Genomic DNA, 18,131 nt, shown 5'->3' with positions numbered 1-18,131 from the left:
AATTTCTTCATTAGCAAATTTAATACTTCAAGTAATTGGTTACATCTGCTAAAGGACTACTAGAGACACAAGATATAAAGTAGAAGAAATAAAAGATATCCCTTTCTTGTACCATGCTCTATTGTGAAGTATGGTGGTAAAGATACTGGCTTAACGCCTAGAATGTAATATCAAGCTAATATATTTTAAACCTAAACCATGATAAAGTTTTAAATAAAATTTACCACCTATTTTCATCAAATGCCTTTTCAGCTTTTAATCACAGAGCAGAAGGAGGAATTTTTTATGAATACCGTTAAGAATAACATTTTGAAAACATTCTAGTATTATTTGATGTTAATCTAAGCTTTACTAAACTAGACTGGTAAGGCTTAATTGTAGTCAATTAACGAAAACCGTAGCAACAATTTTGCATTCTTTAGTTATTTAACAAAATTAATAATGTTTGCAAAGTTGATGGCCTTTATATGGTTAATTGAAAACAAGATTTATACCACATGAAAATCTCCCAAGCATCCGAATTAGACACGGAATAATTAAAAAGCTATAATGATATAGGAGACACAAGATTAAAAAGTAAGTAGAGAAAATTAAATGAACAGACCATTGAGGCCTGCAGCTTTGAAACATTTTGAACATAACATCTCCTTCAAAATTTCTTCCAGATGCAGATCTCCTTCCAAATGTATCAAATTTCAAGTCACCTTAAACACATCTAAGTAAATTCTTAAAAAAATTGTGACATGCTGAGATGGTTTATTGTCAACAGAATATAAAATGTATTATTGTTTAAAAATACATTTAACAGGAACAACCACAGATACTTGAACAAACTGAACAAAGTTTATCCCCAAACCACAGCCTTATGCTGCAGGGAATGTGGCTGGTAGTGGACTTTAAGCACATATGGTGGAATTGCCCACAGAGCAACCCATTTTGTTTAGACTTCCTAGCTGCTATGAAGCCCATACTGGACTACACCATTCCCTCAGATTCCATTAGTACCATATGTTCTGAGGGTAAGGTATACTCCAGTACTGTCTTCATAGCAGTGTTACAAAAACATATGTACATAGTCTACGTTTTTTTTCATTTGCATGTATAACAATGAAACCGTTCACATTTATAGAATTTACAAAATTATCAACTAGAAAATTCAATGAATATTTTGTGATCTATTAGCCAGATTGATATATGGCAGTATTCGGTTACATCAATCATACATCAGAGGTGGGGTCATTTTTGCTGGTGATACCATTACCAGGCTGCATTTTTTTTAGCAATCCCAGTTGTATTGATCGGCAGATTAGGATATCTTCATTTGTCACAGAAAAAGAAAATGAGTAATAGCAATGCCTTGATGGTTGACCCCCAGGCAACCACAGACCGCATCAGTGGTGCCAAATCTCAACAACTAACAAAATGATCTTCCTTCACCAACACTAAATCATCACACTTTTTGGATCCAGAGGTTGTGCATGTATGGAGAGTAGTGTCAAATATTCTGGCACAAAGAACTATCGTACTAGGGATGAAGGAGATAGGGAAGTTTAAGGTCACTACAAGCAAAACCCCTTGTATGGCCCTATAAACACGTAAAGGATGTTGGCTAGTGTAACAGCAGATACATGAAATGGGGGTGTTACAGGGGTGTGCCCTAGTAAAATTATGAGAAGCATCCATTGATACAAGAAATGATGGATGCAGACCAGCACCAGGTTAAGCATTCTCCTTCATGTGGTTACTAACATTTCAAACTGCTGGCAAAATGTCTGCAATTTCTTCACAGGATTCCTAAGGATCGTTACATCATGTGTGAAGTCATTAACAGTGCACTGGACAGGAGGCGATAGAAGGCTGCATTGCTCACCACAGCTAGTGAATTTCAATGTTTGTAGGTTTTGGATTGTAACCATGATGTCCCGCGAGCTATACTTTATTAGGGTATTTGCAAGTCTTTTTTATAACCAATGATATTTTGTCATTTGAGTGAAGAACCACAACTTTACATTGAAACTGATTTTATAGTGCTTTCTATGTGATAGCCTCTCAGATTATTTCCACGACAAAATCAATTGGATTATAGCAGAAATACAAAACAAAAATAAACTTAACCAAAATAAAAAACCTGATGTAACGTTCAGAAAGCCAGATCTAAACCACAACTGGCCCAATATAAAAGAAGGCTGCAAACAGTTGCCCTGTTAGACGAAATAAAATTCAGAGATTTGGCCTTCTCAATCTCCAGACGATCCCCCCCTAGACCCCATTCCAGTAGGGATATGGAAAAATTGAGGGGAACAAACTTTTGCCCACTGTGCGACTAATCTGCAGTCAATCACTCAGTACCAAGGTGGTGCCAGCAGCCTGGAATTAGGTACTGGTATCTCTGCTCCTGAAGAAGCCCCTGGCAGATAGTCTAGAGCCAAGCTAATATCGCCACATCACAAGGCTCCCCTTCCCAATCACAATATTAGAAAAATACCTTAGCAAGACCTTAGCTAACCTCCTTGAATCAAAAAATCTATTAGAACCAGAACAATTGGGCTTAGACCTGGCCATGGAACAGTGACTGCACTGCTTATGGCCACAAACGAAATAAGAATAAGAGTTGACAACAGTCAAACTACAATACTAATCCTGCTAGGTCTATCCGCAGTGCTCGACACTACCAACCACCAAACCCTGATCACACGCCTGAAAGAGACAGGTGTGAGAGGTACTGTGCTTAACTGGATGAAATCCTAACTAGCCAATAGACTATAGGCAATTTCCCTTCCCCCATTTACCTTGGACCATAAAAATATGAGCATGGGGGTACCCAGGGTTCGGCCCTGAGCCCCATAATGTTTAAAATAGATCTAAAACCACTGTTAACACTGATAAAGCCGTTTGGAATATCAGTGGTAAACTATGCAGATGACACACAATTAATAAAATCCTTGGACAAATCCTATCCTACCCAATTGAATAATCTCCACGCCTGCCTTAAACAAGTGTCTGAATGGTTTGTTGACAACATGCTAGACATTTTATGGGGACAAAACTGAATTCCTATGCTGTGCCCCAGCAAATATACAACAACAACAGCTAAGCAGCTTCTGGCCATGGCAAACAACCCGGACACACTGAGTCCAGTTCTGAACCTGGGTAGCCAGTTCGACAATACACTTTCAATGGAATAACAGGGCAACAAAGCAGTAGGTGTATGCCATGGACTCCGGAATCTAAAAAAAAAACATAGTCCCTCTGCTCCCCCTACCCCAAAGGAAACTGGTGATACAAGCCCCAATATTGAACAGACTGGACTACTGTAACTCACTGTTACTAGGTAGCCCAGACTATCTTTTTAAATGACTCCAAAGGATCCAAGTACTGTAAAAGGGGTTCTAGACAACCAGTAACCAAAGACCCTTTTTGTGTTGCCCGGCGGTATCGCCTCTATGACCCACCAATATTTACTCAATGAAGAAGCAGGCGCTGGAGACTGAAAGGCAGGAAACGAGGGTTTATTCTCTCCGGAGGAGAACACATCAATTCAGACAGCAAGTATCGTCACGAGGTGCTCTGCCTGCATCTCTGAGGCCTGGCCTCTTATACTCAGGTTTACCATCTTTATTGCACATAACACATTCTTGCAACACTTTGATATATGAAAGAACATCCTCGTAATCTCCCCCTCAGGCCCGTTCCCACATACATTTACAGTTGAATTCCCCACCCCGGTCACAACAGGTGATGATTATTGCGCAGCAGGACATTCCGCCGATTCACGGAATGTGTGAAGTTTGATCGGATCTCGTAGGGTGGGGGGCTTTGATCGGCTCGAGGGTCTTTTGATGGGGAGGGGAGGCTTCCTACTGTACGGGGTAATAAACAGTATCCGCAGGGCCAGGTGGTGGCTTGGGAACAAGGAAGACAGACGGGCACACAGGAAAGGGAGGTTTGCGTCAAAGGGCCTGAAACTATGAAAGGAATGAAGGGAGGTGTCGCGCTGGGAACAGGATGGGATTCTGAGGCAGATCTGCGCTGAAGAGGGGTTTATGGCCCAAGGAGAGCGAGGGGGTTGTCAGCGTGCGGGAGATGCCTGCGAGGTTAGGAGAGAGGGAGAGAGAGAGAGAGAGAGAGAGAGAGAGAGAGAGAGAGAGACGCGCTGGCTATCAGCGAGGGGTAGAGGGGCCATGGTGCTCAAAATGACTGCCGCTTACGCGCAAGGCATGTGAAAGCGGGAGTGATCAGTGTGTGGGGGTGCTTGTGTAGGTGGAGAGCCGTGCTGGGGGTCAGGGGTGTGCAGAGGGTGGTTCTGGTCAAGGCAGCTAATGTGGTGGGCGTGTGCGGCGAAGAGTGTGGCATCGGGGCAAAAGGGAAGATGGCGCAGATAATGTTCACCAAACCGTATTAAGTTTCCACAGTCCTCCCTTTAACATTTCTAAGACATCTTGCTGGCCTATTTCCTATCTATGTCTACTGTTGTGGTCATAAGTAAGGAAGTGATAACCCAGGTGAAGGAACTGTACATAAACATCACATTTTTAAAATCTTTTCATCCAGTGGGCGGGCTCATCGTTAAGCTTTGTTGCAGGAAAGTCATAGTAATGCAATATCAGACAAAAATTATGCAGTGAGAGCGTTGGGTACAGATCATCGTAAGCTGGTAGTCATTCGGAATAGGAGCCGATAGGTTACCAAGTAAGTAGGTTCTTTTTGTGCTTGGCTGGAGCATAGTCAATTCAATGGTGGTTGGGAGAGAAATGAGACGTAGTAAAAACAATAATCAGTGTTCCCAGTGTCTTATGGTCGTGGACCATTGTTAGTCAGTTCTCGGCATTCTTGGTCGTCTTCTGTTGGCACTGTTGAACACCTGTATTACAATTTGTTCGTTAGCAGGAATGTTCATGAGGGTTGAGCCGTTGGAGGTCTGCGGGCAGGAGAGTGCCTTTGTACTGTTTCGCCAGGCCTCATGAGAGAAATGCGTTACGGTTTTGGAGCAGATGCATTTTCTTCCATAATCCAGAGAGTGGTCATTAGAAGGAGACAGAAAAGGATTGTGGTGAAGGGTGCAATTGTCTTTGAGTTGTGGAGTCTGTCTGTTCTTGGGTTTCTGTGGTGGGTATTTCCTGTTGCTTCCATCATCTTCAAGGTGCTCGGTACCGGGCAGAACCTCATACTTCGTTTAGCTCCTCTTTGGGGTGACCCTTGGTGGTGTTTTAGGTCACCGTTCTGAGATTCAACACAGTTCGTGGTCTACTTAGTCAGGGCTCCCTCCTCTTTGACGCAGGAAATGCCCTTCTCCGGATGGCACAGCAGGATTTAGAGGATTTTGGAAGTTCAGGTGGAGGGAGGGTGTGTGGGTGAATAGTCTTTATGGCAGGTCGGAGGAGGAGGGGATGGAGCAGGGCCAGGTCGGGAACAGGCCAGAGAGACGGAAAGTTTTAGACAGGCGGGTCCATAATCACGTTCAGAGAGCAGGGACCTTTCGGCACGCGTCGATCATAGAGCAGGGGCCTCAGGTCAGCCCTTTCCTTTAGGTTTGTCGGAAACAGTGCCTTGTCCTGCGACTCCTTACTGTTGTGGTCTCGCCTTGGCCTCCGTCGCTGAGGTTCCACGGTCTGCAGTCAGGCCACGTGCTCCCACATCCGGTCTCTTTCTCCTCCGACAGTGGTACCCTTAAATGAGTTTGAAAAGACAGTCTTTAGAGATTTTGCAGAGGAAGGTAATTACGTAAATCTATTTCTCTCCCAACACCAAGCAACTGGGGTAAACATCCGCTACATTGAGGTTTGCAGCCAACGTATAAACAATTGATGATGGGTTTGCTGGATTCCCAACAACTTCCCTTTGTGGTTATTTCTTTGGCGTTTTGTCGGTTTATTACATTCATTTTGTCGTGGTACGAGGTCTGATACCCATTCATTGCATTCGTTTATTACAGTCATGTCAGTTCTTCTGGTAGAGACCCGTTTCCCTAGTACGAGTCTTGCAAGGCTAGGCCGGTCTTCAGGGCCTTGTATTTTACGGAAAAGTGCAACGTGTTATTCACCATAGTCTGATAGGCATCCTTCTGAGGAATGAACATAGGCTAAACGATTCTCTATTACATCAATGCGTCCTATCTTTTAGCTAAACATCTTATTTTCAACAAGGTTTACTGCAACAAGTTCTTTCATTTTTCGATCTGATTTTAACTTTGTAAACATCATTCTAATTTCTACATCGTTTCTTACAACCTGGCTACTTCGTCAAAAACTCGGGGGGGCTTGCGATAACCATTAAACTCATCTTTGGGTGAGTGGGGTCTTATGGAAAACAACTAGGAACACAGTGAATTGGAGCAAGGGACATTTTTCAAATTCTCGTCTGGGGCAGCCGATACAAAACTGATGGTGTCCTGGGAAGGCAGGTATGTCTCGATCGTTTTTACTGATTTGGGCATTGAGACAATTTGGGACGGGGAAGGTTGCGTTACCAGAGATATTTTATCATAGAAGCCACTGACAAGTAGCTCCCTCATTACGGGTCAGATTAGGGAACCGTAGTCGTCTTACCTATCCCTTTCTTTTCGGCCAATCTAGTTTTCATCAATATTTAGCAGAAAAGGAGAGGTATTAACATGGCATCAAATGCAATTTTATTAAAAACAAATTTTGTGCAAATACTTGTGGTATTTGGAGCCAATTGGGTGGTACACCAGGTTCGCCAATTAGGTGCCAGTCGTTAGGGAGAGACAGAGAGAGAGAGTGAGAGAGAGAAAGATAGAGAGATAGAGAGAGAGAGAGAGAAAGAGAGAGAGAGAGAGAGATGTGCAACGATAGGCTAAATGATACACATGTGTCCTGGAGAGTGACTGTGTACCATTTAGGCTATTCAGTGCATTGCCCAATATGAGACGTTTCGGGTCTGTGTTAGGATGTAGAAAGCATGCAGTTTTGGGACGGAAGAGCATTTGGTCAGGTACAAGAAGGACGTGCATTGAGTTGGGCGCCTTTTGGTGTCATCTTGCAGCGTTAGTCCGTTTCATGTATCGGACGTGACGTGGCTCCAGTTCTGTTACGATACCCTAATCGTGATTCCATTGTAACCTGCAGAGGGAGAAAAAGAGGGAAAGGGAGGGGGCACAACATTCGAGCATATCAAATGTACGGGCACGAAAGTCCTTTACTTACCACATACTCGTCTTATCCCCTCAGGATATAATCCCTGGGGTCTCGGTTTCCGAAGTCAAAGGGGGTGGGCAGTGTGGTAAGGGTGGCGAGCGATAGGTTGTTCATGGGGGGGGGGAGACGGTCCGAGCGTGGTATTTTAGATCGTGTGTAGGAAAACGCTAAGAAGAAACCAGGGGCGCCTGGCGCAAGGTATTTGGTTTTTGGAGGTGTATCCAGCTATCGAGACCCTTAAATCATTCTCAATGCTGTGATGTTTTAAGGCATATCAGTTCTTCGGCTAACCCTGTCCCTTAGTACCTTCGATCATCATACCCTTATGACATTCTAACATTCATACCGTTTTGCTTTTACCCATTCTCCGAAGTCGGGGTCCTTCTTCATGCGTTAATTCCTGAGCTTAGTCGCATATTTTGGAGGCAGCGTATCATACCTTAGATTCGATCATAAATCCGGGGCCGAACAGCCATTTTTCTAATAACCTTAAAGAGAGAGCAAAATGGTTGTGCAAAAAAATAGCCCTCCCGCCGATTCCCACATTTACAAAAGTATGTGATACCCATTCATAGTTTGGAAAACCTTTATTCGCATAATCGTTCAGTACGTAAAATGTGAGAGTGCAATCATATTTTGGCTGGACGTGGCGATGGTGGAAGCACGCACAGTAGGGGGTTTGTCGCATAAGAACATGTTAAAAAGGCCTAATTAATTATTTGCAAGTAACTAAAAACGTCTCGTTAAGTGATGAGGGATCAGGGGTATTTTAGTTCATGAATGGGAACACAGTCAAGCTCATTGTAATCACATTTCCTAGATGTATACCGTGGGGGTGGATCATAAGCGACATTATGTACCAGTTACAATAAATATCAAAATAAATCGTTCATTGAAATCAACATTTTGACAGGACCCCTTTCAAATGTTCGCCAAGCGAACCCTCCTCTCCTTTTCGTCAAGTGCGCAAAGGTTCACATATATCTTAGTACTTCAAGTCTCATTAGCTAAAGAACACCACGAGGTGTCCGTTAGTTCCTATTTGATACCGGCGCCATTTTGGACGAGGCCGGTTTAGTCCGGAAGTAGCATCAGGGGCAAAATGTCTCCGACGATTGGCGGTTGGACCAGAGTCCCTTTCGGCAGTTCAAAAACCTGTGCTAACAGAGGGGCTGGTGGTGTGGACCGTCAATCAAAAGGGGGAGGGTAAAATCTTTCTTACCGGGTCACGTCGATGCTCAGCCGAAACTTACTCAAGTTCGTTAGCCCATAATGTTCCGGGGTGGTTCAGACTGAAACTGGTGCAGACACGAGAGCACCACCATCTTGTTGCTATGTCGTGGTTGTTCCAGTGGTTCCCTACCGGAAGCCTGTAGGGGCCGAGGGCTTCTGGGACTCTGGTAGAATCTTCAAAGCTGTGGGGATGTTGTCGGAGGTGGAGGCTCGTGCTCAGGTGGGCAAGTGCCCGAGTTGCAATACCGGACAAAGTTACTCCAGCGGCCTAGACCCGCCTTCCAGAGGGCCCAGACGCCATTTTGAGATCCTGCAGCCGCCGCCCTTCGTCGTGACTTTCAGGAGTGGAAGAAACTTCTTGTGGCGACAAAGACAGAACACCATGCTGTTGGAGCAGGACATTTGGTTCGGGGCGCCAGGGTGCAGCTGTGGAGCCTTCACCTGGGGAGGTGAGGGAGGCTCGTCCGTGCCGCCTTCCTCTCCCGGCGCATCCCACGCCGTCCCTTTGAATCAGGGGTGCACATGATGACCACCCTACACCCCTGACTCCGACTCTTGGGGGACCATTGCATGTCCGGTGCTGCGCAAGTATGCCCGTCGGACATTGTATGTTCTGTGCTGCGAAAATAGGCCCGTTGAACATTGTACGCTCTGTGCTGCACAAGTATATCCGGGGCCCGGCTGGAGGATTTCGGCGCCGGGCCGGGGCTGGGAAGCCTCCTATCTGTGGAGGTGGGAGAGGCTCGTCCGCGTCGCCTCTCCCTCCCAGTCCCCCCTGCACCAGTTCGATGGAGGAATTCGTGATGGCCGGACCAGGAGATACGAGGGAGGGGGTCACCTGCATCCGCCCCCTCCCTACTCGTGGCCCGGGGGACGTCACCCCAGGAAGGAGAGTATGGGAAGACCATTTCATGTCGGCCCATGGAGTCTCCTGTACCTTCTCGTCGGCGATTTCTTTTGGTCTATGGCTGATGGCTGGCCCCGCCCCACACGTGCTGTGTGTTTCACCTTCCGGATGGGCGGGACCGTTGACTGGTTACATTTTGAGAACTTCCAGAGTGAGCGTAATATGTTTTGTATTGTTCCTATTAGTACAGTTTACTTTAAAGAATGTTTTACTAGTTTTTCTATTTATCGTTGGTTGTGCGTTATCTTTATCGTAATTAAATCCTAAATTATACAACAGACGCTTGGTTTCCTTGAGTCCTTTTTCTAACGGGGGATTGCCTACGCAGGCCTGTAATTGCTTTTGTTTTTCAGAGTGGGGGGGCAACAGGGGGGCGATCAGTCCCAGAACTCTAACATGTCGCTAAAATTGGTCTGACGAAATTTGTGCCATCGAGCATAATCGAACGTGGTGGTTCTATCCGTCCTGTCCGTGTTAGTCTGATTTGTTTTTGTCTCGCGCCTTTTCCCTTTCTGCCGGCCTGTTATTTCTGTCGACCCTCCGCTCTTACTTATGTTCTGTAGAGTCGGGCATTGGGCTTTCCAGTGCCCGAGACATTTACAGAAAGCACATTGGTTTTGCCTTAAATCTGTTCGTCCTGTGCATAGTGTCGGGGGATTACTTTTGGGTCGTTGTGTCTCGGGGTTGTCCCATCGGCACATCCCTTTGCACCGTTCTCTTTTTGTGTCTAATCCTCGGAACTGTGTCGTCCTTGGCCCTTCCTTTTGCCTACCAGACGTTTGGAGGATTGCCTGTCGCGTTTCTTTAACTATTTTGACTTTGTCTCTTTCTTTTCGTTGCGTAGCCTCTTTGCGCCACATACCGAGACTATCGAGCATAATAGGCGTTGTCTTGTTATTCCGAAGGGCTATTTCCACCGTTTCTATTTTGTCTAAATCGAAGGATCCTATCAGTGGCCACTGTTTCTCTTGGTTTGTTTTGGTATACTTGTGCCATAGCTTACTATAGGCTATGGTAATTAATCCATATTTTGTGAACATTTCTTTATTAGGGGTGCCTTCCAGCGGAGCTAGATGGTCCACCTCTAATAAACGGTCCGGGCTGAACCAGCTATCCATCAGTGGGGAGAAGACAGGCATGACGGATCACAATGGGGATAATAGTCAGCACTACCTATCTTATCACTGCGTGCAAAGACTAGACAGAATATTTCTATTCTACGTTGTTTGCAGGCAGTGAATACCTCAAGAACCAATATCGGGCAATCAGTGTTTGGTCAATAAAAAATAAAAAAATGGTCAATGGGGAGAATAAGTAGGCCCGCAAAGGTTTGCGTCACCTACCCTTTCACTATCTGCAAAGAGGGGACCTATTCTTTCCTGTTTGCAGACAGAGAGTCTCCAGAAAACAATCCGTAACAGTTAATCAATGGGGAGGGGCAATTGATCAGTGGGGGAGAAAGATAGGCACGACGGGTGCGTTACCTATCCTTCACTGCTTGCAAAGAGAGAGCCTGTTGTTTCTCCGTTTGCCGACAGTGAAACTCCAAATAAATTAACAAAGAACAAATACTAGTATTTTCCATCAATCATCAATCATTCCGCAATTCGTCGTGTTTACACGACCTTACCCGGACCGTATGGACAGTTTCTTGTCTTCCGAATCCAGCGCCCGATCGTCCTCTTTCCTTCGTACTCCTCGTGGCACTCCTGATGGTTCCCAGTCAGGACCGTAGATCACTCGAGAGAGGTCTGTTCAGAACCAGTGAAGTTCGGATGATCGGCTGTCAGACGAGGGTCTATCGGACAGGGTACCTTCCGATCGTTGCAGTCGTTCACTCTGTCGTCAGGACCTCTCCCACTGGATCCACGAGTCGCTGATGGGCCCCACGCTTGGGACGCCAATTGTAAAAGGGGTTCTAGACAACCAGTAACCAAAGACCCTTTTTGTGTTGCCCGGCGGTATCGCCTCTATGACCCACCGATATTTACTCAATGAAGAAGCAGGCGCTGGAGACTGAAAGGCAGGAAACGAGGGTTTATTCTCTCCGGAGGAGAACACATCAATTCAGACAGCAAGTATCGTCACGAGGTGCTCTGCCTGCATCTCTGAGGCCTGGCCTCTTATACTCAGGTTTACCATCTTTATTGCACATAACACATTCTTGCAACACTTTGATATATGAAAGAACATCCTCGTAATCTCCCCCTCAGGCCCGTTCCCACATACATTTACAGTTGAATTCCCCACCCCGGTCACAACAGGTGATGATTATTGCGCAGCAGGACATTCCGCCGATTCACGGAATGTGTGAAGTTTGATCGGATCTCGTAGGGTGGGGGGCTTTGATCGGCTCGAGGGTCTTTTGATGGGGAGGGGAGGCTTCCTACTGTACGGGGTAATAAACGGTATCCGCAGGGCCAGGTGGTGGCTTGGGAACAAGGAAGACAGACGGGCACACAGGAAAGGGAGGTTTGCGTCAAAGGGCCTGAAACTATGAAAGGAATGAAGGGAGGTGTCGCGCTGGGAACAGGATGGGATTCTGAGGCAGATCTGCGCTGAAGAGGGGTTTATGGCCCAAGGAGAGCGAGGGGGTTGTCAGCGTGCGGGAGATGCCTGCGAGGTTAGGAGAGAGGGAGAGAGAGAGAGAGAGAGAGAGAGAGAGAGAGAGAGAGAGAGAGAGAGAGAGAGAGACGCGCTGGCTATCAGCAAGGGGTAGAGGGGCCATGGTGCTCAAAATGACTGCCGCTTACGCGCAAGGCATGTGAAAGCGGGAGTGATCAGTGTGTGGGGGTGCTTGTGTAGGTGGAGAGCCGTGCTGGGGGTCAGGGGTGTGCAGAGGGTGGTTCTGGTCAAGGCAGCTAATGTGGTGGGCGTGTGCGGCGAAGAGTGTGGCATCGGGGCAAAAGGGAAGATGGCGCAGATAATGTTCACCAAACCGTATTAAGTTTCCACAGTACTTGTGGCCAAACTTGCTCTAAAGGGAGAAGGGACTCCGCTACGAAAACCTTAAAAGAACTACATTGGCTGTCATTCAAGGAAAGGGGCATCTTAAAGGCCCTATGTATTACACACAGGTTCATAAATAAAAATGGACCAAAAGCTCTTCAACAAATAATTAAACTACATGTACCGGCATGAACCTTACGGTCATGTAAGGTAGGTCATATTTCAATTCCACCATTTAAAAAACTGTGATACAGAGGCAGAACTTTTCAGGTCCAAGCAGCTCAACTCTGGAAGAAGCCCCGCCCCCTCTCTAAGAACAAACACTAATTTACTCAGTTTTAGAAAAAAACTGAAAACCTGTCTCTACCCCTGGAAATTAATGAATATCTGAAATGACTCAACAACTAAAACTGATAAGATGTTTCTTCAATCATCAACTGACTAGTGCCAAGATGCCCACTGGGTGAAAGATGTTCTAAACAAAAAAATAAATAATAATAATTCTAAATTATACTCTTTGGCCCCTAGCCAATCTCACAACCCACTGAACCATAACATTAATGAGCATCTGGTCAATGGCAATACCATTCACCTGTGCCAAACCCAGTCCCAATTTTCCAAGAACTAGCTGACCAAAGCATTCTGCCATGCAAACGATCCTCTGTGTGCAGGGTGTGCTTACTAGTTAGACCCTTTTCCAAGCCACTGTGCACCCAAACCCAGTGGGTGATGAGTGTGGCTTCCAGACTCACCTTTTACTTAGCCCCCAGGACTTACTGTGTATGGGCTTCAGCTGTCCGTAGCAGATCGTCCTTTGAGGAACACCCTACCTTTATGCAGCCGCTGCCCCTTTGAGCATTTAAGACTTTTTTTTCAAATCGATGTAGCTCAAATATGCTCTGTGGATCCAAGAATACAACTACAATGCTTTCTGGGATCTATTAATCCTCCAACGTAACATATTAAAAAAAAAAAAACTTTTGGGGTTAGCCTCTCAACTTTTGTGATGCTACTCTCCTTCCCCCTAGGCTCAGGAAAATCGACTCCCAGTCTCTTTCTAGTTCTGCGCCTAAATTTATATCTGTGATGCATGAGCTAAAAATATTTACTGATCCCGTGCAATATGTAAGGTGACCGCATTAAACATTTCTTTTTGCAAACATCTGATCAGATCGCAGAGATTCATAGATACCAAAATTGCAGATGGCAGAAAATACTGCTTCAGGCAAACTGGATGTGAAACTTTCTGGAGGATTCTCAGTGGATGCAGAATCATGAAACAACAGTTCAAACATAAACATAATAATCAGCCAAAGCCTGTCCAGTACTTTTCATAATGCAAATATTTTGCCAACCTCTGATTTATAGTAAGTATTGGAAACTGTCTATTCATAGTAAATATCTGTTTTCCACGTCAGTTTATTGTAATTACCTTAACAAATTAGCTGTGGTCGTGAACAAAATGTCATATTGGATTTAAAATGGGAAATGCTGATTTAGATTAATCCAAATAATGTTGTTTCATGTTGACTGGAAAACCTAAGCTGGATGGGTCAACTTACTTCCAAACAAGATATGTCAAACAGCAACAAAGTTATTAGAAAACCAAAAAACTATTTCCAAGTTTAAACTATAACCGGAGAGCAAATATCACTAATTCTGTAAAAATTGTATTTTTGTATACACAAGATAATTCAAATTTCGACACACAGATACTTCAGCTAACTGTAAAACCGCTCTCTTTTTGAACAATTATTGTCAACATTACAATTTATCCTTGTCTTGCTTGTGTGCCTCAAAACTGAAAATTACCTATAAGCACTGATAACTTTCTTAGTTCAATTCAGCTGAATGCTATTTAATTACTATGGGCCAAATGTATCCATATTAGTAATTGCGATTTCAAGATGGAGGGCTGCGCACCCCCGCGTTTCCTTCATGCCTGGTGCCTGCCTGTGAGGTACCGTGACTGCACCGCGTGATGCTGCTCCTATCCCGCATGACGACAACCCCCCCCCCCCCCCCCCTCGGTACAGTGGGCCTGAAGCTTATTTCCTAGGACGGGTTAACCCCAACCCCCTCCTATTGAGGGACCTATATCACATCGGACTCCTGCCTCCCGGGCCCCCGCGCTGGCCTTTCCCTGGTGCCGAAGACACATATCCATGAATCCACATGGATGCACTTCTCACTTTCTTATTTCTTTGCTTTTGCTTTTCTTCTCAGTTTTATAGTCCTTCGTTTTCTTTCTTTATTCTTTTCCCCTCTCCTCAGTTGGTCACGTTACAGTGTCATTATGGTTCTTTCGCTTGACACGCTTGTTAAGATGTTTAGAATATAGAATTATAAGTCCATCGTTTTTATTTCACACCATCTACTTACAGGACCACCTTAGGCGGCACGCCCCTTACCTGTTGATGGATCAGGATGGAAGGAGACACATCCTGTACACGGACCCTGGGTTGCATTCATACCTGATCACGCGACTGTGCACTCTCTGAAGTCTTTCTACCACACATACCACTTTCCTTTGTACAGGTAAGGCCTCAGGAATTATTATGATTTCTCGTTGCCTGATGTATTATCCCTTTCCATTACGGGCCTATTGCTTCGTGAGACTGTGATTTATCCTTGGGAATAACATGCCCTTCCAGAAAGTTGATTTCTTTTTTCTTTTACCTTATTGGACATGATGCGTGACCAATGTCCCAAAATGCACTGTTATTGCTCCTGACTGTCTTTGTACGAATAAGGGATGGTTTGCTGCGTTTTATGTTTATCATGAAGGCATGTATTGTGAATATGTATTGAAAACTAATAAAAGATATTCAAACAAAAAATTAGTAATTGCGATTTCAAAATTGCGATTATTACCAAATCACAATTTAGAAATTGCAAATACTAATGTTTGAAACTTTTATTTTTAAAATATCAATTCCTAGTGGGTCACAAATCGACCAACCTCATGAATATTAATGAGGTAGGTTGCAATTTGCGACCCAATAGGAGTTGACGCCATCACAGGGATGGTGTCCTGCTGATGTCAGCAGACCACCATGTCTGTGATTGTTTTTATTTAAAGGGAAAATATTTTTTTTTCTTGTGGACCAAATGCGTTCTTTTAAACAAGCTTTTTTTTTTACATTTACAAAGGCGAATGCCTTACCACTACACTTCTGTAATCAGTATATTATAAATATTTTGGGACTGGAATTTGGTTGCAAAAAATTAATACATACTATTCCAATTCGGTATTTAGAAGGCACGCCCCTTCCAAATGCTAAATCGGTATTTGGTTGCAAACCGCAATTACGATTCAGTAACGTTCTACCGAATCACAGTTTGGGTTTGATATCTACTAAAAAAGCTTTTTTGTCGTCATAAATGTGGCAATTCTGCGAATTGGCCCATCTGCAACTTCAAAATAGCATGATACATCAGTATGACGGAAAGGCACAGGGAAATACTTTGCATGCCTTTATAATGTATTTTTTTACCTCGCATTTCTTTAGAACGCATATGCTTTTACAATGCATGCCATTACCATGCATTGTTTATATATATAAATCTATTTGAGGGGACTCCCCCCAACTTACCTGAAATGCATGCTAAAGACATTCGTTGTAAAGGCATATGCGTGCTAAAAACATGCGTGGTAAAGGCACAACGTGGTAAAAACCTCATTATAAAGGCTGTTTTCCAATACATCTGGCCCTTGGTTATTCAAAAAACGAACAGGGGATCTGAATTCCATGCTTGGCCATGTCTCCTTTTTTAGGTCTCGCCTCTCAATGCGCATGCGCATTGAGCGAGACTAAAGGGGCTTAAATAAGGTTTACCTATACTGGCGATTGACTGGCGATTTCATGCTGTGCCCGTGCGCTTTTAGGTCAATGCGCAAGCGCATTGACCTAAAATGCGCGTGCACATCATCAAATCGCCAGTCAATCGCCCGGCAGCACTCCTCCCACACCTTTGAAGTGAAGCTTAGATTGACTTCAAAGGCCCCTGCTGCTTCACACCCTCATCGCCGCTCTCCCCGCTCCGCCCCCTCCCCTGCCCGCCGTGTCGCATTTCTCCTCCCCCCTCCCCCCTCCCCCATCCCCTTCTCTACCTTCCCTCCGTCTTTTGGAAATGCGTTTCTTGCATAGCCCGATCCATAGGCACTTCAAAGGCCGCTCTCCCTGCTCCGCCCCCTGCATACAGTACAGGTTAAACCTCCATGCACATTTGATATCAGGGCCCCACCCCACCTTAGAGCACATCCTCGGCTAATCAGGGACAACACATTTTTTTTAAAGCAGCGACTGTTAGAAAAAAAAACTCAAGCCACTGGACTCATTACCTTTTGACAACATTCTCGTTACCTTAGCTTTTCCCGAGGGCTTGCGGATACCCATTCCACATGTTTAGGGCCCAGCAATTGCCGAAGCTTTCAAAAGGTAGACCACTGTCATCAGTGAGCTTTTTTTTCAACCGTGATGCATTTGTTTCAGTTTACTTTGAAAAAACGGAGAGGTGCACACGATATTGCGTTATAGACTGGAAATAACCTTTCACGTAATTCACGTTCTTTACATTATGACTAATTATCAAGTCTTGTGCTAAAGACAGATGGGTAAATTATTAGCCATTTAGGAACATGAAGAAGCACCATTTTCTCAGTTAACTAACAAATATCAATCAGTTGCTCAATATTTCGAAAGCAGTTAACAGAAAAGGTTAGACCCCAAACCGAACATCGTCCACAGTGTGGTGGCTTCGACCGCCCGCCCAATTTAAGCGCTCTTTTTTAAAATGAATTGTCAGGATTCGTTTTTGCGTGGTTCTGTAGAGTTGAAACGTCTCTAGTGTGAAGGTACCGTGTGACCTTTAAACTCTCCTTACCACAACCACACACACACCAACGTTTGTTTCCCTCTCGAGGAAATCGTGCCATTGTTCAGCAAGGTGTAAAAGGAAACGCTCTAAAGTTTTATGGGCCCAGTGGCCTTTCTTTTACACATTTGTTCTCTACTGTAAACAGATTTAATCTAGATCTAAAAGAGCCAATTGGGATGTGGATTTTAAAGGAACATGTGGGCCGAAATTTACACATGGAATGAAATGCACCAATTACAGCATATTGTGTGTAGGGTTTATTTACCTTCTGGCAGATATTTCTTGATCCTTATGACAAATCATTAAAACAAAATAGTGTTATAATAAATGCTTTTCCAAACATAACCCCTTGGTAGGCACCACAGCGCACTACCAATTCCACGAACACCTAGAGTGCTCTCACTGCACGTGAGTATCTTCCTAATTATGATTGCTTAAAGACTGAAACAAATCCCTTGGCCTTATCTAGAAGGGGGGTTTGGTCGCGGGGCCCTGTGCTAAAACTATGTAGTCCTCTTACCTTTTAGTGGCATATGCTTGTCGCCTATCAAGCCTATGCCAACATTGTAAATACATTTTAATATTTCCAGGAGCTAGAATAGATGTTACTATGCAATACACGTTGACTCTGCTGGGTGATTTCACTTCACTGCACTCGTTTATTTAAGGATGCCACAGTCAGCCAAGTTGCGGGTTGGGAAGGGCCTGCTGAGCCTTGCAAGCATCAACTACATTTAGCAGACTATGGTCACAACACCCTTTCATTACAGCGTATTAATAAGAGTGCATTACAGTGTTGATGAGATGTTCAGAGGGATAGTAATTGTTCTAAGTTCCACCATACGCCCTCTTTCCTCGTGCAGAATATTGTTGGAAGCATTTCCAGATTTATATCCATAAAGCTGAATTTAGATTTCTTTAAAAAATACGTTTTACACCTTTATATTTGGGGCTCTTTACTATATATTCAATATGAGAAAATATATATGTTTCATGATCTGTCACGT

This window comes from Lissotriton vulgaris, chromosome 5 (assembly GCF_964263255.1).
Source record: "Lissotriton vulgaris chromosome 5, aLisVul1.2, whole genome shotgun sequence".
In the NCBI taxonomy this organism is placed as follows: Eukaryota; Metazoa; Chordata; class Amphibia; order Caudata; family Salamandridae; genus Lissotriton; species Lissotriton vulgaris.
The sequence above is the reverse complement of the archived record's forward strand: the minus strand, read 5'-3'. Positions refer to the sequence as shown.